This window comes from Asparagus officinalis, chromosome 8 (genome assembly GCF_001876935.1).
Source record: "Asparagus officinalis chromosome 8, Aspof.V1, whole genome shotgun sequence".
NCBI classification, from domain to species: domain Eukaryota; kingdom Viridiplantae; phylum Streptophyta; class Magnoliopsida; order Asparagales; family Asparagaceae; genus Asparagus; species Asparagus officinalis.
The window spans coordinates 73,100,897-73,122,621 of NC_033801.1; positions in this window are offsets into that span (position 1 = coordinate 73,100,897).

Sequence of the window (21,725 nt, forward strand, 5' to 3'; positions counted from 1 at the left end):
CCCTAAAAGAAGACCGGGAAATAGAATATAAAATTCTGCCTTTCCCGCATCGATCTTTTCCGAAATTTATCAATTTAGGATTCATCCTAGGAAGTTTATCCCGAATCCTAAGCAGGGATAAGTCTGCGCCTGACACGCGCTGCCGGTTAGTTCTTAACCGTTTAAAAAGAACACCCGTTCACATATTCGACATTGTGACAGGTTGTTATTAATAACACCAGAATCCATGCTTTACACGCATGGGGAATGTCATCCTGAATCCTAAGAAAGGATATGCCGACGCCTAACACGCGTCGCTGGTTTAGTCTTTCGCCATAGAAAAAGACACCAGAATACCAGTCTGGGGTATTTTATCCCGAAGCCTAAGGAGGGATAAAGTCAACACCTAACACGTGTCGCCGGGTAGCCTATTCCCGTAACAATGGCGAAGTCTATGTATTCGACATCATAGCACAAAGTCTAAGGGAGTTCATTCCTTTAGCGCAACGTTACATGCGAACGGATTTAGACAATCCGCATGCTAGCCCGACTCAAACGGTAGTCGGTAAAGGCTAATCAAACCCGTTGAAGGCTGGGGGTTAGCCAAAAATCCTAAAGTCAACACCTAACACGTGTTGCCGGGTAGCCTATTCCCGTAACAATGGCGAAGTCTATGTATTCGACATCATAGCACGAAGTCTAAGGGAGTTCATTCCCTTAGCACAACGTTACATGCGGAACGGATTCCGACAATCCGCATGCTAGCCCGACTCAAACGGTAGTCGGTAAAGGCTAATCAAACCCGTTGAAGGCTGGGGGTTTGCCAAAAATTCCATGAGTATTATGGTCAATCATTTCAAACGAAGTGAGGAATCATAATAAAGATAAAGATAAATCAGTTCCATTAAAGAGAATCAAATGTCAAGGTTTTCAGCAAATAAAATCATACATCAAGCCCATGGCTAAGAACCTGCTGACTGAATTCAAACAGCCTCTCATCATAAGAGCGTCTAAGCTCCTCCAGCAACTCAACTCTGACAGACTCTTCGCTCGCGGCTAAAGTCCTCACAGCAACCTCCTCTGTCTCAGCCAGTGTCTGCTTCAAGGACTTCAGCTCATCAGATAAAGCAGCATGTGCTTGCTGATTTTGCATTTTCGCGTCTTCCTTCTCACGAAGTTCTCGTCGGAGCTGATCTATCTAAGAATCAAGCTCCCCAAGTGAAGATGATCTAGTGGCAAGATCAGCCTCAACTCGATCTATTCGGCCCCGCTGCACCTGAATCTCGAGCTCGGCAACCATCCGAGTACTGCGCCATGTCTGTAAGCGAGCATCTAACTTGGCAGCAACGAATGAAGAGGCACCTGCATCCCGGAGCTCATGAAACATCTGAAGCTCACGCTCTAAGCGATCAAGGTCAGCAACCATAGCCGTCGCCAGATCTGGATATCCTATGTCCCTTATCAAATTTATCTTGGAATCAAGATAGGGTTTAAACTGGCGAAGAGAAAGTCTGTCGTGGAGGAGTTTGCCAATTATAGCATTCAGGGAGGAGAAATAAGAGCGGACTTCTACGCTGATGATGATCTTCTCAGGGTCATTCCCCGATAACAACTCCTTAACGAGGACATGAAGCTGAGAAGGAAGCCCTACACAAAGAAGAGAAGTTCGTCAAAAGCCTCAATGAGGAAATGAACGGCATTACTCAGCTAATTAAATTATACCTCCTTCCCCTCGAGTCACTGGGGGTGATGGAGATGTAACAACTGTAGCAGCATCGACTGGTGGAGTTGGTCGCACAGCCGGCTCAACAGGGCCAACCTCAGCGAAAGCTCCTGTTAGACACAAAACAGAAACACCATATTATAGTTGCATTAGTCAAAGAATTGGCTAGTCCTATAGTTAGCTTGAGAAGAGGCACGCACCTCCAAAATAACCGTTCCCGGGAGTCTGAGGGAGTACAGACTCAGGAAACATATCCTGAGGCAGCTGGCCATCAATCCGAGGAGAGTCGTACATGAAGTTGAACATAGGAGTCTCCATAGGCAGGCCTTCCCCATCGAAATCATCGATCGAAAAATCTGACGCAAAAAGATATAAGTATGAAGGAGGAGGAAGGAAACTATGGCCAATAGAGGCAAGTTACCCCTTGAAGATGTACCTGGGGTTATCGAACTGGGTCCTTCATTCACAGGCTCCCCAACATGGGCGGTCTCCGCAGGCTTTTCTACCTGGTGCGGTGAATCAGGCTCACCAGGAGATGCACAATCATCGGGACTCATCTCGCCTTCCTCACGATATCCTGCATCGGATGGGAAAGCATGAGCTGAATTTCTAAACGATCAAGAAAAGGATCTATAGAATAGACGTTACCTCCGTCACTAACAGGATCTTCACCAGCCAAATCCATCTCAGATACTCGTGAATTTGCATGCGGCTTATGGGCTAATCTTTTCCGTTTATCAGCACGGACAGCAACCGAAGGTCTTGCCCGGGTAAAAGGACGAAATTCGTCGTCACTGTTGATTGCTGTCCCTGAAACATCGAATAGCGGTCAGGAATAGCAGTTTGGGAATGCGAGAAAAAAAAAAGAAAGATAGGTGACTAACCTTGCTCCAAATCTGCCTCGTAGTCTTCAGGGTCTCCGCCTGAGGCCTCTCCAGCAGAACTAAAGGCCCTGTGACCTTCTGCATCAAGTCAGCGGGTCTTGCCCTGAGCCCTCTGTGATCGAGCACCGTCCTGGATAACACGAGAATCAATCTGAGAGGCTTCTTCGGCCACCAACTCTTCGATAGGCTTCACACGGACAGTCTTATTAGCTGCTAGCAACCACTTGCAGCTCAGGAAAGTGAGGTTCAACTGTCGCTCAGTACCTGGGAGACTGAACCTAGCTCCAGTGCAACCAGTCACGGTCCACAACCATGCACGAAGACCGTCCACCAGACCTCCATGAGCCCGAAGCTGCTGGCGCGGGTTCCCAACATAAAGCTGGTCATAACCGAACTGGCGGGCGAATCGGCAAGGTAGATACGGCTCTATGAAGCACTGGTTCCCCACCCGGAAAGTCAGGTAACCCGGCCTAATGTTCACTAGCCAATTAAAGCAGCCCATATCCAGATAAGTCCTATACTCCCTCGGCTTCTCCTCATCAATCAAACACTCGCCGTACCGGCTGGAGAACTGTGGAAAGCAAGTGGAGAATGCCCAGCACTTGTGGACTTGTAGCTGACGCCTGATATCGGGGAATCCTCGGCCCTCCCACTCACCATTCTCAAGCAACTGTAGAAAGGGGACAGACTGGTCTATGGCATTCGGTACTGACATCACATCGGAACGATGAAGAACGAACCAAGCCATCAAATAAATATACGGGAGCTCTACCTTAATGGTAGGAATCTGAGTCGGTTTATCATCATCTCTCCGTGTAAAAGCACCAGAAATCTGCCGAAGCCCTCGATGAATGTTAGCAACCATCACCGGAAGAAGCGAAAGTTCCTTCTTGTAGGCAAGCTGAACTGCAGGATAGAGCACTTCCAGTGGCAGAGCGTCACCAGACTGATACGGGACCACACATTTCTTCAACCAGATGGCGAGATAACCGGCAAGGAGAGTCATCGGACGAATCGGTGCGGTCGCATGATGTAAGAACGATCTGAATTTAGTCCCTGCAGGAAAACCACTCTCAGGACTGCTAATGGTATAGGATTGGGCGTTAGTCTTCTTCAGCAGCTCGTTAATCTCTGAAGGAGTCAGCGGTGCCAACTCACAAATAGATTGGCCAGAATGGCTCTCCAGATTTCTGAACAAATATGATGCGAACTGCTTCAAGCTCACATTTGCTTTGGTCCTCTTCGCTAGGGGCTTAGACTGCGCCAAAGCAATGTGATAATGACAAGTGAGGTCCCATAAGGTCTCGTAGCGGTCGGGCATGCGATCCTTCAGCTGACTCAACTCATGGTTGGAGGGAAAGTACTCCTGGTATAACATCTGTCCCATGGGCAAGCCAGAAATCTTGTGCATCTCATGAAGAGCTAAGCCCAACTCTCCGTGCCTGGTCAGAAAAGTGTTGGAATCTGGATTATAAAGCTCGCATAGGGCAAAGAAATGCTTCGCGCTTGTAGGCAAGCCATGCATGGTGGCCCGAATGGCTGCATAAAGGCCGCAGGCATGTAACTCCTCGCTCCATCGGCTCAAGACGTACTTCGTCATACGAGCCCACCAAAACCTGTCCAAAAAATGGACCCAACCATAGAATCTGTGGCGCGGTGTAGGCATCTCCCGTCCTAAGATAGCGAGGCGATTCCTCAAAGTAGAAGCAGTGGCGAGGAACTCGTTACGAGGCGGAGTATCTAGCCCCAGTACTCCAGGATGTAGTCCAACAATGTGTTCCCGGCTCGAACCAGGAACTGCCTGATGAGTAATATAGCCGCAATGAACGCTCGTATGCTCCTCTGTCAAACGCCACGACATCTCCCGTTTCACGGCCTGGCGCCTGAGCTCAGTCAAAGAACGGTGTCGAGGAATCTTCGGCAAATACATAAAACGACTGCCAGTCTGGTAAAACCACTGCTCAGCTTCAATAAATGCTGCTTCGGGATCCTTGGTAGAGTCGCCAAACAAGAAGTCAGTCTTCCTAAGAGACTGAACGGAACTGGCATCCTGCACGAGAGGCGCATCTGTGATCAGCTGGCGAAGGGCTCGATGTCCACCTTCCTTCACCACTTGGACAACTTCCAGCGATGTGCCCGGAACAAACTGGGAGGTGAGCGGAATGGGCGAATAGTCATCAGAGGTTGAATAATACTCATCACGACGTCCATTCACCGCATGCGATGAAAAAGCTCCGGAAGGATACTCCACTGAAAACAAGCAGTTAAGTGTTTGTTAATTTCAGATATAAAAGGAAATTGAACTCATCTTACAAATGGTTAAGACAGAGTCATTGCTTTATAAAGGGCGAGACGATTTGGCCACATTGCGTGTTTATAAGATAAGGTATATCGACAATATATCCCTGCCTTATAAAGCACAATGCAGCGTCAAAACGCCCCCTTTATTATGAGATGTGGTTTTGACCAAGCAAAACTCATCTTTACCAAGCAAAACTCATCTTTAAAGCGTCGATCCTCACCAAGGAGAATCAAGGCTTTTCCCGATCGCCTCACCAAGGAGAGCAAAATGGGGTAAAAGGACTAATTTGCAAATTCTCAGAAAAAGAGGGTTAATTTGCAAAATTTCCATAAAGCGTCGATCCTCACCAAGGAGAATCAAGGCTTTTCCCGGTTGCCTCACCTTGGAGAACAACGGGGGATAAAAGGAACCAATTTGCAAATATCCAGAAAAAAGAGGACTAATTTGTAAATTTGCAAAAAAAAGTAGCTCACCAGCATATGAGGGAAGCGCGCCATCAGCCGATGCAGCAGGAAAACAACCTCTCGAAACTCGCGACATAATGGCCTACAAAAAGAATTCAAGAGGTCAGATCTAGAAATAAAAATCACTTTTTTATCCCCTAAAAAAGCGAGCTTGAGGCATCAAATCAGTCCCTTAACCCTTCTATACGATCCCACGATTCCATATACTAGATCAAACATGAAATAGATCAAGATTATGGAGATATACCTGAGGGGAAGCTCGACGATCCGACAAAAATTAGATCTTGAAAGTGCTCGAACCACGCGCTCGAGGGGCCTGAGAGAAATTCCAAAGATGGCAGTTTCGAAGGATTTTTCAGTCCAAGATCCAAAGGAAAGTTAGATTTAATACAGATCTGAAGTTTGTAGGGAGAAAGGAGGCTCGAGGGAAAAGAAAATCAAAAAAAGAGGTCAAGGGGGGGGGCCGGCCCTAGGTTAAAGAAAAGAAAAAAAAAGAGAAGAAAAAGACCCCTTTTTATAGGGTGAACCGGGTTGAACCAAACCGAACCGAACCAGACCGGACCGGTTTTGAACTAGAATCCAAATTGAAGCCGAACCGAGCATCGAAACGATTTCAAATCGAGCGACGGTTCAGTCCATCATTCACTCACTCCTCTCCCATTTGTTCGGAAGAGTCGGAGGATTTTTGAGCCGATTTACTGCCTTTTTTGGCTCATTTTAAGCCGGCTCAGCTCATTTGGGCACAGAAAGCACTCCGAAAAGTATACGAGTATAAACTGCTTCTTAATACTCCAATAAGGTATATGAGTATAAACTATTCCCTATTTTTGGTTTGAGAAGTTCCTGGAGAATATTGTTTATAAATATTCTTAAGGATAACTCAACCACACTATGCCGGACAACGCGTTGTGCATAAAGACTCGACGCCACAATCAATAGTCAGCTAAAAGGAATCGACTTCAAGTTCAAAAAATTCCGACAAACGGTCAGACAATAAATGCAGCACCGGAACTCTTACAGACTTTCGACAAAGCACCGAAAAGCCTGGAGAATTGAAGGAGTCAAGAACAGAAGCCATTCCGAGGTCCCGCTATACCGACTGAAGGTAGGGACAATCATATCCAAAGTATCCCAGACTCTTCTATAAAAGAACGAGACTGGAATACTTTGGAGGGGGTATCTGTAGGCATATAAAATTGCTTATAGGTCCCCTAGCATATCTCGGCACAAACCGACGAACCGACGAGGAGACGAGATCGACGAATCGCACAGAAGCGACGGAATGCATCCACCCGCGTGCAGAATCAAGCTAATGAGTTGAGGAATCAACGAGTCATCCAACCGAGAGCGAACTCGGAGGAATCACGATCAAATCAAGATCAATTTCGGACTCGAACTCAGAGGCGGATTTACTGCCAAATCAGGAATCCAACTTACTGCCAAATCAGATCATCAAAAGGTGGCTCGGCCAAGGCCGAGCCACCTCAAGGTGGCTCGGCCCAGAGCCGAGCCACCCTGAGGTGGCCGGCCCAGATCTGTGCCTAGGCACAGATCTGAGTGCCTATAAATAGGCTATGCCATGTTCATTTTGAGTGGAACTTTCAAGAGCCGAAACTCTGCCGGATTGAAGAGTGAACTCGGAGCTTTGAAGACCAGAAGACTTGCAAGTTCAGATCTGATCCTCGGCGAGCATCCACGTCAGAAAAGGCAGGATTTCGAGAGGAGACGAAGAACAGATCTGAGATCTACACGACATCACACTCCAGATCTAAGCTTGGTCTTAGATCTCGAGATCCGAGCGATTATTCCCTTGGTGGATTAATCCCTCCCGGCTATTATTCCCTTGGTGGAATAATACCCGCATAATCGTGTAGATCCGACCGGATCTAGATCGCGCGGTGGTCCACGGATTAACCCCGGCGCTGGCAAAGAACCCACCAAAGCAAGCAACCGCAAAACAGGAGCTTGTGATTTGTTCATTAACCCCGGCGCTGGCAAAGAACCCACCAAAGCAAGCAACCGCAAAACAGGAGCTTGTGATTTGTTCGGTTGAGGAAAGTTGTAATTTTTTAATTTTCTTTCTTTTTTCTTTGATTTAGTTGTAACCGGATCTATAAAAGACCGGATCTTTGTAACCCAAGATGACAATTATCTCAATGAAAGAGAAAACAGTTTTCCCCGCGAACAATAATCCTATAGCTAGCCAACCGCTCAAGACTGCTAACGAAGGAGAGACTATATAAGATGGGAATGATAACTGAAAGCCTATGCATCCTGTGTGCATCTCAGCAAGAAACATGTAAGCATCTATTTTTTGAGTGCCAATACTCTGCAACTATCTGGAATGGAATCATGGAGTGGTTATGTTACTCGAGGAGGTCATACAACTGGGCTCAGGTGGTGAATTGGTATAGTGCTGAACTGAAAGGGAAGGGATATATGAAGAAAGTGAAAAGAATGGCTCTTTCGGCAACTGTCTATTGGATTTGGAAGGAAAGGAATTTGAGGATTTTTCAAGGGAAATATCACACTCCAGTCCAGCTGATTAGGGAGGTGAAAATTTCAATCTTAACTAAGGTGCTTAATGAAGATATACCTGATTATGTAAAGGAAAAGATAGGAAGATTGTAATCAAACATAGATATGTTAGATTTCTTGTTTCTCACTAGGAAAAGTAGTGAGATTTGAGGTGTATACAAACTTTACAAATTGGGAAATGAATAAAAAATTTTCATTGACCAAAAAAAAGGTCCACTATAGATGAAATAAGAAAGTAGGACTATAACCTGCAGGAAAAATAAAAATGAAATGCACTATTATTCATGTTGATAATAGTAGTGAGTTTAGTCCCACATTGGTTGTGAGAACACACCTCACCCTCCACTACTTATATAAATATATGTGCACACTCAATATTCAATTTAAGGGAAATTTACCCAAGACTCTCTCTCTTATTTTAAACATGGTATCGGAGCTAGGGTTATTATTTCCCTTCCAATAAAATTTTTTAACACTTCTGCATTCTTTTGCCAAATCTTGGCATTGGTGCTTTGTAGCTGTTTAACGTTTTTTTTTTTTGCGTTCCTCTGCCAGATTTTTTGGCCTTGCCGCTTTGCAGCCTCTTAATGCATTTCGCGTTCTCGTTTAACCTTTGGGTTTCATTTTAACCTTTGGGGTTACATTTTTAACATTCGGGTTTCTACATTAACCTTCGGGTTCTATTTTAAACTTTCGGGTTTCATTCTAACATTCAAGTTCTATTTTAAACCTTCGGGTTCTATTTTAACGGTATCGCCATTTCAAGACCATCTCTTGGTCTCAAATTTACGGCATCGCCGTTTTCAAAACCGTCTCTCGGTCTCAAATTAACGGCATCGCCATTTCAAGCCGTCTCTCGGCCTAAAATTGCGGTTTCAAGCCGTCTCTCGACCATCTCTTGGTCTCAAAATTATCATTTCACAGTCAGTAACGACATCGCCGTTTCAATCCCTCTCAACGTCTCAACATTGGCGTTAATACGTTGTGGGTCTCCAGCGTGAGCATCAGATCCGACCGATCTTTGGGCCTCCTTGGTCGCCGACTACTTCTGTTTCTTAGATTTGACAATCATATATAACCTTTGGGTTCAAATTTAATTTTCGGGTTCTTACAGCTAAACCTTCAGGTTTCATTCAAGGATTATTATCTTGAACTTCGGATTGCTGTTATTATGGTTTCTTCACGGGCACCTGGTTCTTAGGCTCGGTCTAAGCCCTTTTGCACATATTGCAAGAAGGAGGGACACCGCTTTGAGACATGTTTCCAGCTTCATCCTGAGTTACGTTCTTCAGGAACTGGCCGTAGTCAGCAATCCCCTTGGTCCCGATCCTCTTGTGCACTAGGATTATGTTGGGGGGGGGGGGGGGTGATTAGGGTCTTATGCTAATCTAATCCGATTTTATGCCAATTAAAACTAATTATCAAGTTATCCTAGCAAATATGAAATACAACAAGATATATGAGCTAGGATAAGCAATTAACACAAGGGTAAATAATCTAAACTAGATAGTGGATAATATAAACAACAAGCAATATACAAAGGCGATACAAGATATAAACATAAAAGTAAGTGCGCCAATGCAATCACAAACAAACGATATGATCACGGAGTTCGGTCTCCATGACCTATGTCTCCGCTTCTCACCTCGAGAGATCTCCACTATCATAACCGAGTTTTCTACGCTCACCCAAATAATGTTTACATCTCACAATATGGTTTTCTAATTCACCGAAAACTCTACAACTCACACACTTGCAAATACACTTCAAACCCTCTAAGTGTTGGCCTAGCCCGTGTCCTCCTCCTCAAGTGCTCGGATATGTTTGGGTGGAAAATTGATTTCGTTGAAGAATCCATTACAACTTTAAACGTTACAATAAATTCAAAAAATTAGCCTTTTTATAAGACTTTCAATCAACGATTACAACTATCTTTCAAACTACACACAATAGTAGTTCTAACTCCTATTGCTTGTGCGGGATCGATGCTAGGGCCGGGGTTTATCCGTGGATCGCCTAGAGATCAGATCCGGTTAGTAGAAGAATTAATAAAGCTCTTACTTCATGAAGGAAGTATTCTCTTGAAGAACTGAAATTGACCAAGAGAAATCAGTAGCTCTTCTCGAGATTAAGGCCAAGCCTAATCTCAAGGAACAGACGAGGGAAACGAGTTCAGATCCTTCGAAAGCCTTCCTCTTTTTGTCGAAGTTCGTCGGGATCTAACTCGCCTTCGTTGAAAATTCGTGCTCCTTTGATTCCTCAATCCAGCAGCACTTCATCCTCTTGATAAAATTCTAGATTAGTAAAATGGAGGTCTTAAGCTCATATTTATAGGGCTTCGGATGCGGGTATTCGGATGATAATGAGCGATTTGGTCTTATCTTTACTTAATAATGGCCTAACCATGTTTGTGGATGATATCAAGTCAGTTGGGAATCCCTGGAATAGATAAATGCCGAGAAAACCTGTCGAAAACCGTCAAAACGTGTTTTCGGGTATTACCTGTACGAAACAGCTCGTGCTGTCCAGGTGGCGACCCGCACTCCCACGCGAGTTGAGATTCTTTCTCTCTTTTTGCATTTTGGTGTTTTGTTGACTTGTACGCTTCACTGAGGCAGATTGACGTGCGCGTGTTGACCGACGTGCACGAGCTAACTGACGTGTGCAGCTGATTGACATGTGCAAGATGACTGACGCGCGTGAGCCAATTGGGTAAGCCTTCTTAACTCATCCACTCTTTGCTTTGAGCTACGTACGGGCTCTCATAGGCAATTTTATACGCCTACAGATATCCCTTCCAAAGTGTTTCAGCCTCATTCTTTTTATAAAGAAGTCTGAAATGCTTTGGATATGATAGACCTCCACCTTAAATCGGTGTCAAAGGACCTACAACTGGTTTCAATTCTTGACTTCTCCACATTTTAATCCACTCAGTATTTTGTCGAATAGCTAAAATTCTTCCGGTGCTGCGTTTATCGTCTGACCGTTGTCGAAGTCTCGAATCAAAATTGATGAATAGCTAAAATTCTTCCGGTGCTGCGTTTATCGTCTGACCGTTGTCGAAGTCTCGAATCAAAATTGATGAGTTGATTTTGGCTCGTCTGCGTTTATCGTCTGACCGTTGTCGAAGTCTCGAATCAAAATTGATGAGTTGATTTTGGCTCGTGTCATCGAGTTAACTTTGAACTAATTATCTGCGTCGTAACGCATTGATCGGCATTAACTCAGAACTACGTATTGACTGACGTTGACCTAGGGTTATGCATTGACCGGCGTTGACCTTAGGGTCACGCGTGTAGGATCTGAAATAGATACACTAGAACACTAGAGGGGGGTGAATAATGTTCTTTTAAAAATTTATGCAAAGTAGATTATAAATTGCAAAGAAAAATGGCAATCTCAGAAATTTACAATCACAAGCACAAGGATTTATACTGGTTCCACCAATCCGGTGTACATCTAGTCCCCAAGTAAAACCCGCTTGAGAGTTTCCACTATGATTTTGAATAAACTTACAAAATAAAAAACAAACCTGACTAATTTGAAAGTCCCTGCAAATTGCAACACCAATTGACAAACACCTTGCCAATTTGAACACCAATCTCTAAACCAAGAGATTAACTTCGCTCACAACTTGAGATAACTTTTGAAGCAACAATTTCAATTCCTATAAGCCTTGATTTGTAGTGTAGTGTAGTAGTGGCTTAGGAATGATTTTTAACTTCTGTAAATTGCCTAAACAATAAGTATTTGAATGATATTCAGAGGCAATTTTAGAAACTTTTCTTTTTTTCAAAATCTAAATATTTTTCACTTGAAAAAATACACAAAGATCAAAGCTTATGGGTATGTAAGTCTCTGCATTTTTTCTGAACAAATAACCTATTTATAGCCCTTGAAAAGACAATTTTTAAACTTTAAAAACGTTTAAAAATGGCTATAAACAGTCATAAATTCAAACTTTGAATACTGAAAAAACTATATCTGTAGTCGACTACAATACATATTAGTCGACTACACTGAGTTCAAACAGACTCTGTGTATTCAAAAAAATTTTCAGTAGTCAACTACAATGCTCATTAGTTGACTACACTGTATTTTGACAGAAACTGATAAAATAAAATTTGCCTTCAGTAGTCGACTATAATGTTGATTAGTCGACTATACTGTAAAATGACAGAAACTTATGTTTCTGTTAAACACCTGAGTAGTCGACTATAATCCATTGTAGTCGACTATACTATAAAATGACAGAAACATATATTTAAGTTTTATATACGAGTAGTCGACTACTATTCTAATTAGTCGACTACTAAGAGTAAAAATTATAAAATAAAATGTTTTTATACTTAAGTTTTAACTATAATTCTAATGGTTAACATAGGGGATTTCTATAGTTAACCAACACACTAAGCCTGTGTTAGTGTGTTCTAATATTGTGTGTGTGTGATCAAGGCTTGTATAATAATTCTAAGTAAAGAAAATGTAAAATACATTATCTCATGTGTTCTTCATTTTCTTCACTTCAAAATGCCTTGAAATCAACTTGCACTTGTACATATTCTGATATTAAAATCTGCATATAAAAGTTAGTGCACATATTGTATAAATTGTTATCATCAAAATACTATCATGGAGATATGATATTCAACATTCTCCCCATTTTTGATGATAACAAAATAATTTATGCATAAGTATGTATTTTATAATCAGGTTTAAACATAATGAAATAACTATACTTACTCCCAACATAATGAAATAACTATACTTACTCCCCTGCATATATGCAAATATGAGTGTATAACAATACATAACCATAGATGACTATTTCTCCCCCTTTGTTATCAACAAAAAAAAGGAAAAAGCATTTATGCTAAACATGACATTATTTCTTTAACATGAGCTAAAACTTCAAACAAATCATCCAGGTTATGAACATAGTCCATAACTTCACCCATCCAAATTGGTAGGCAAAGACTTGCCATAAAGACCAAAAGTTCCACAATGTTCATCACCATGATCTGTTTAAAATATGTAGCACATATATTAACTAACCAAACATCATCATAGATAAGGAAACACACAATCAACATACTTGACATAGTAGCAACATAAATAACATATTACATAAGTCCTAACATCTCACAACTACATAGTTTTTGATACTTAAACAAAATAACATAATTGTTTTAAAACTTAACATAAAAACATCCTAAGGTGCTGGAGGAGGTTGCTGTCCTTAAAAATATGCATTAAGCTTTGTGTCCAAGTCTTCTTCAAACTTCTTGATTAGCTCTTCTTGATTACTAATGATTTATGAATTCTGAGAATATAGAGCTCTTTGACCAGTTTCAAGTTCAAGAATACGTGCACTTAAAGTGTTGTATTGCACGTCTGAAAAGCATGAGGGTTCTGTAGGAAATGGTGGTGGTTGACTAGAAGAAGCTCCTGCTTGAGTTGAAGATTGTGGAATTTCTTCTTGATGAGGTTCAGGTTCATTTTGAGGATTTTGTTCTTGAATTTTAAAATTAGTCAACTTCATCCTAGTTAGGGCATTGGAATCAAAGAATTCAATGGAACGAACAACAAAATTTTCAGATTGGAGATCCACATGAAATTTGTCAAAGATTTTTGTTAGAAAGGCACCATAAGAAAAAAAATCCTCTTTGTATTGTCAGAAGATTATCAAAGTAAACTTTAGCCCAATTAACTTGAATATTTCCCATTATAGCATATAGAGCTTTTGCTAAATCTAGGGAAATGAAATGAAAACTCCTAGTTTTTGGAAACAAGTTATAAGCTAGGATTCGTGCAATGAACCTAAGAATTGGACGAAGTTTGTTTGAGTTATTTAAAGGTTTGCCATATCCAGGAAGAAATATATGTTTAGATAACAAATCTGAATCATTCATCCTAACTGACCTAAGAGAAACTCCTTGATAAGGAATATTGAAGATTTTACCAATTGACTTTGTAGTTAAGTCAATCTCTATTCCTTTAACAAGAGTCTTAAGTTTTTCAGAACCACCAATAGTTCCCACACGTTCTATATTAGTATAGAACAATTGCACAAGAAATGGATATTAAATAACCAAAAATTCAAAGATCAAGTTTAGAAATATACCCCAAACTGTTGAAACCCTAGATTAGTCGACTAGAACTTGGAGTAGTCGACTACTCAACTTGACAGCTTGACAGATTTCAGAGAATAATGAAGAATTTGATGAAAATTTGAGCACAAAGAGAATGCCCTAACCTGGAATCGACAGTTCTGAAGGGAGGAAGAAGAGGGTCGGTTTTTAGATAGGTTAGTGGGTAGTTTTTAGGTTTTTATTTTATCTTTTAAAATAATTTACAATGTATGGTTCAGATTTGATAGTGAATTAAATGTAGGGTTAAGATTTGATCTTAGATATGTGGCTAGGATTGATAGAGTTAAAAATCTATGGTTGAGATGAGTTTTACTTAACTGAAACGGGTATTGGGAATTGGGTTTTGGGTTTGAATTTAAGTAAAAATCTAATAAGCTTTAAAACTGTAAAACTGAGAGTTCAGAATCAGTAGTCGACTAATAGTAAAAGTAGTCGACTACACTGTAATCGACAGAAAGATGATTTTAAGTTTTTAACTCAGAGCAGTCGACTATAAATGAAATTAGTCGACTACACTGTAAACAACAGAAAGTTGATTTTAAGATTTTAACTTAGAGTAGTCGACTATAGAAGCAAGTAGTCGACTACACTGTAATTTACAGAAAAAATTTATATGTAAGACTTGTGCATGTAGTCGACTATAAGTCAAATTAATCGACTATTTAGGGTATGAATGTATATGTGTTTGTTTTTTAAAAAATTAATTTAAATCTTCAATTGAACATATACCTAATTCCCTTCTTAATTTAACATAAATATCTTCTTTTAAGGGTTTTGTTAATATATCTGCTATTTGTTTATCTATAGGTATAAATTCTAATAAAATATCATCTTTAAGCACATGATCACGTAAAAAATGATGTCTAATATCAATGTGTTTTGTACGTGAATGTTGAATAGGATTTTTAGATAAATTAATTGCACTAGAATTGTCACATATAATGGATGATATGGGATAATTTATGCCATAATGAGATAATATTTGTTTCATCCATAATATTTGAGCACATGCAAGACTTACAGCAATATATTCAGATTCAGTTGTTGATAATGATACTGAATTTTGCTTTTTACTTAACCAAGATACAAGTGAATATCCTAAGAAATGACATGTTATTCTTGTACTTTTTCTATCCGATTTACATCCGGCAAAATTAGCATCACTATATGATATTAAATCAAATAAACTATGTTTTGGATAAAACAAACCATAATTTGTAGTATCTTTAATATATCTAAATATTCTTTTCACTGCTTTAAGATGTGATTCTTTAGGATTAGATTGAAATCTAGCACATAAACATACACTAAACATAATATCAGGTCTACTTGCAGTAATGTAAAGAAGTGATCCAATCATACCTCGATAGAGCTTTTGATCAATATTCTAACCATTTTTATCTTTGTCAAGTGATGTAGTGGTACTCATTAGTGTTGGTTTGCTTGTTGTATTTTCCATTCCGAAACGTTTGAGTAAATTTTTTGCATACCTACTTTGATTGATGAATATTCCTTCCTTTCAGTTGTTTAATTTGTAGTCCAAGGAAGAAATTTAGTTCACCCATGTGACTCATTTTAAATTCATCCTGCATAGTCTTAGCAAATTCTTGACAAAGATTGTTGTTAGTAGAACAAAAAATAATATCATCTATATATATTTGAATTAGTAAAATATCTTTATTTATTTTCTTAATAAATAATGTTGAATCAACATTTCCAATTTCAAAACCTGAAGTTAAAAGAAATTTCTTTAATATATCATACCAAGCACGAGGTGCTTGTTTAAGACCATATAAAGCTTTCTTAAGTTTAAAAACATGATTTGGAAAACTTTCATGTTCAAAACCTAGAGGTTGTTCTACAAAAACTTCTTCTTTTATAAAACCATTTAGAAAAACACTTTTAACATCCATTTGAAACAATTTAAAATTCATAAAACATGCAAATACAAGTAAAATTCTAATTGATTCTAATCGAGCAACAGGAGCATACATTTCATCATAATCAATTACTTCTTCTTGATTATAACATTGAGCAACTAATCTAGCTTTGTTTCTAACAACTTGACCAAATTCATCTAATTTGTTTCTAAAAATCTATTTTGTTCCAATAATGAATTTATTTTGAGGTCTAGGTATAAGATCCTACTTGCATTGTAATTATCCAAAAATAATCAAGTAAGGCTTCTTTTATATTTTTAGGTTCAATAGTTGAAATAAAAGCAGTATGAGCAATCAAATTAAAATGAGATCTAGTAGTTACTTTATCAGAAATATTTCCAATAACTAAATCATGTGGATGATTTTTAACTTCTACAAAATCTTTAGGTAAATCATTTTATAAATTATCATCTTTTGTAATATCTATCATTGGAGTATCATGAATAGTATCAATTTTATCATCATCATTATTTAAAATAATAGGTGATTTTGAAAATTTTTTATCAAAAGAAACATGTAAAGATTCTTCAATAACTAGTGTTCTTTTGTTATATATTCTATATGCTTTACTATGATTAGAATATCCAACAAAAATTCCTTCATCAGATTTAGAATCAAATTTATCTAAGTTATCCTTTGTGTTTAAAATAAAACATTTACAACCAAAAACTTTAAAGTAAGATACTTTAGGAATTTTGTTATAAAATAATTCATAAGAGGTTTTCTTTAAAATAGGTCTTAATAAAACTCTGTTTAATACATAACAAGCTGTTGATACAGCTTCTGCCCTAAAATATTTTGGTAAATTACTATCACACAACATGGTTCTAGCACATTCTTGTAAAGTTCTATTTTTTCTTTCTATAACTACATTTTGTGGAGCAGCACGAGGAAAAGAAAAAGTATGTGATATACCATGTTTGTCACAAAAATTTGCAAATAATTCAGTTTCAAATTCACCTCCATGATCACTACGTATAGAGATAATAGAAGTAGATTTTTGATTTTGAATTCTTTTGCAAAATGTAAAAAACTCATTAAAAGCATCATTTTTATGTTTGAGAAAAATTACCCATGTGAATCTAAAATAATCATCAACAAGAACAAATGCATATCTACTTCCATTTAAAGATGCTACTCTAGATGGACCAAAAATATTTATATGAATTAATTCTAATGGTCTATTTGTAGATATTATATTTTTAGATTTGAAAGAAGATTTGTGTATTTTTCCTTGTTGACATGCATCACAAAAATTATTTTTAAAAAACATCTTAGGTAAACCATTTACTGAATCATTTTTAGAAATCTTAGACATATGTTTAAAGTTAACATGTCCAAAACGTTTATGCCATAAAATAGAATCATTAGATGATGCAATAAGACAATGTTCATTTGAAATATTTTTCATCGATAAAACATATATGTTATTCTTTCTATGACCTTTAAAAATAATAGTTATTAAATCAATATCATAAATTAAGCATGATTCTTTTTCAAAAACAATTTTAAAACCTTTATCATAAAGTTGACTAATACTAAGTAAATTATGTTTAAGACCATCAACTAATAAAACATTATCAATTATAGGTTTGTTTGGATTACCGACAGATCCAATACCGATGACTTTTCCTTTGTTGTTATCTCCAAAAGTAATGGTACCACCATCATTGTTTTGAAAAGATGATAACAATTGTATGTTTCCAGTCATATGTTTGGAGCAACCACTATCCAAAATCCACCTATCTTTCTTGGGTACCTGAAATAATAAATATTTATATTTTGGTACCCTTACTATGTTAGGACCTTTAAATTAGCCTTTAGGAAACCAAACCCATGAAGAGTTTGATTTGCCTAAATAGTTAGATGATAAACAAATATTTTTAATAAAATCAGAAATATAAAAATTCTTATGTAAAGAAGATAATTCTTTTGGAACCCAAATTGAAAAGAATTTTTATTTCTTTTTACACAAATTTTCATTTCTATATTCATACAAATCACAAGAAGGTTTTACAAAAATTATTTTCTTTGATTTATTTTTATTAATTTTAAAACCTAATCCTTTAGTCTTTTGTGATTCTCTTTGAAAAGAAAGAATGTTATTGAGATTTTCTTTACCTTTATTAAATTTGCTTACATTTAAACATATATCCTCATATCTTGATTTAAAAGAAGAAATATCTTTATCTAAACTATTAATGCGAATATTTAAATCATTACATTCTGATTTTAAATAATTATTCTCATTAGATAAGCATTCATTTTCTTTAAGTAAAGAAAAATTTTCTTCTTTCAATTTAATTATTTGAGAATTAGAAAAAGTAGAGGAATTTAAATCAGAAATTTCTTCAAGTAATCTTTTATTTTCACCTTTAAGAAAATTATGTGATGTCTTAAATCTCACAAAAATTTCATATAATTCATTGAAAGCATCTAAAAGTTCTTTGTTGTCACTTACTTCATCTTGTGCCATAAAACATATGTGAACACTTTCCTTTTCTTCAATTTCTTCATCTGAAGATGACTCATCACTATCATCCCAAGTGACTGCCATTGCTTTCTTTTTCTTGTTATTTTGAATGTGTAGGCATCGAAAATTGCCTATAGTTCTCCACAACCGGTTCAGTGTTAAAGAGCGACGATGAACGTCACCATCTGATCCACATGAGCTTAATCGACGTCGACGAACGACTGAAGTGAATCGACGAGTTACATGAGCGGATAGGACTTCGGAATCACGAAGACCCGGACCAATCGGGAAGCCCGGCACTGTTCACAAAAAGGACAACGCCCCTCGTGCCTCGGCCACTCTACAGATAATCCAACCATCAGAGCGGATCGAACTCTTCGTCACGCATCCAACGCACCCGGAATCACTCAAATCCGACCCCTAGGGCCTCCATTCTCTTGGCCTTGGTTTTGGGAGAGAAATTTCAGATCTAGAGCTTTAGCCTTTGAGATCTGAAATTCCAGAGAGGAGCGGCGAAGCCCTGCCGGAGGAAGGAGTCGGGGTTTTCTAAGAGAGCGGCGAAGCCCTGCCGGATCGAGGAGTGAGCGAGCCTTCTGCAGCAAAGGAGCCTTCTTCTTCATTCCCTTTCTTTCTTTTCCTTAGTATTGCCCCTTAGCGGTGATACTAAGTAGAGCTGGTGTCTCGCTTTAGCCGAGATATAAGCTTCATAGCTTCTTAGATCCCCCGCGGATCGACGAAGCTCTGTCCGATTTTTCGGGATCAGAAGTTTCTAAATCCCTCCGCGGATAGACGAAGCTCTGCCCGATTTTCTCGGACCAGATCTGAGTGCCCCGGTGGTCCACGGATATCAACATCCCCGTCACAGGCAAAAGACCCACGCAAGCAAGAGATGACAAACAGATCTTGCGTTTGTTTGAAAAGAGTTGTATTTCTTTTGTTTTCATTGTGTACCGGTCTTATAAAAAGGCTATCTTTTTATTTCATTGTAACGATTGAAGTTGTAATGAATGCAGCAATGAATACAGCAACTTTTTCCGCAAACAAGCTGGCGACCACAGTGGGAGCCAACGGCATCGCAACCGACGCCGTCGTGACGCAACCAGCACTCAAGATCGGGGTGAATGAAGAACACGAGCTCGATCAACAACAGTTCAAAGAAGGCCTCTCTTCCTCCTCCTCCAGACCCGCCTCTCCAAACGGGTACAGAAAGGTAACCTCTTTCATAAATGTTTGCAGGTCCTTCGGTTCGAAAATCCAAGACCCCGTTGCCGCCTCTGCACTTGCATCACGTGACGTCCCCGTGTCGTCCAACGTGGTCGAGATCGCAGATCCGGACTCCTCTTCCGCCGAGGAAATGGCTTCTGAAGATGCTCCAACATTGTCAAAAAGAGCACGACAAATACGGCGTCAAAGCCTTGCTCGTCAGCTGGCCGAGGCTTTGGAGCCAATGGATGGGATCCGCTATAACGTGGATCTAAAATCCAGGCACCGCCAGGAGCAACAACGGCAAACACCCAGCCCCTCCTCCGAAGCAGAAACGAACAAATGGGTTCATGTCAAAAGAACCCGTTCTACTCTCGAAGAGCGAATCCAGAAGCGCCGCGCCTTGCATGCGCATGCCCGAGCCCTGGTCCAAAAAGCACGAGAAATGCTAAAGGGAGAGGCCGTTAAGAAGTCACCGGGATCCAAACAAGCTTGGGTGCCAAAGGCCGAATCAACGCCTAAGGTAAAAGCAGGCAATATTGCTCTCCAACCTTCGTCAATTTCAGGTCCCGAACCTTCGGTAAAGCCCCACCGCAGCGTGGATTTCCCCAAGTCTAGAAATCCTCTGAACAGCCGTATCGATGCTCTACCCGAGAATCGAGGAAAGGCACTAGTCAAAGGGAGCTGGAGATCGCTGAAGGAGCTTCAAGCCAACACCCAGACTGGGGGTCGTACACAACCTCCTAACAAATTGATGGCTGCGACGACCCGCTTGGCGATGCACACAAAAAATCAGGAGCCCGTTAAGGTTTCACTCTCACAAAGGTGTGATCCCAAACGTGAGACTCCTGTAAAAGCCAACAAGGCAATGATTACTCAGAAGGAGACGCGTCGGATAGACGAACGCGTTATACCTGAGAACCCATGTGAGCAGCCGATAGGTTACTCCGACGGCAACGTCAGTGAGTTGTACTATCAGGCTGGGGGTGCGAATGAGTCTCAAAAGAGAAATACCCGGGAAGCGGACTCTCACTGTCCGTGTACCAAATTCATCAGGGCAGTATTATCAACCTGTAGCTGCCCCAAGACCGCTCCACAGAGGGTCTCGATATCCGAGGGAATCTCCGATGGAACGACAAAGCCCAAATCAATGCGTTCCCACTGTAGGCATCGAAAATTGCCTCTCGCCTCTGACGATACAACGTCTAGCGTAGGGCAAGCTCGAGAAGTGTTCATGGTCAACACCGAACAGATAGCCAAAATCATCGAAGAGGCCCTGGCTAAGCAGAAGGAAATCTTCAAGTTTGAAATGGAAATGGCTATGCAAGAAATGAGACAAATGCACGACCAACAAATCCGAGCTCTGTCGAACCGGTTAGTCGAGTACAACCGTCGCGCCCAGAATGCCGCAGTTGATAGCGATCCGGAAGTGGATGAAGTCGTCATAGCTGACGCACCGCCCAAAAGTACTGGGGGTGGCCCCACTAAAAATAATGACACTGGGGGTGGACCCACCAGTAATGATAACACTGGGGGTGGCCATATTATTCCCCTCAAAAATTATCCAAAACAGGATATCGATGAGGCTGAAAAGATGAGAGAGCTCGAAAGAAAAATCGACGCCTTGATGTCTGCCCGAGAGGTGAAGAAGAACGGCATTCCGTGTCCTTACCCAAAAGAGTGGGATTCGATCCCGTATCCGGCGAAGTTCAACCTAATCAACTTCACGCCGTTCAACGGGAAAGGCTCACCCACTCAGCATCTGATCTACTTCAAATCCCACTTGGGGGTGATCTCGGGCAACGAGCCTTTGATGGTTTGGTCATTCGTTGGCACCCTTCGCGGGCCTGCCTTCGATTGGTACCGCCGTCTCAAGCCCGGAAGTGTCAACAGCTGGGAGGACCTGGAAGGCATGTTTCTCGCCCATTTCTTCGATGATGACACCGGGGTGTCGATCAGGACACTCTTCGACGAGAAACAAAAAGCCGGAGAGTCGGTGGATACCTTCATCAAGCGCTTCCGCAATCAGGCGATGAACTGCAGGGATTCCGTCACGGAGGAATTCAT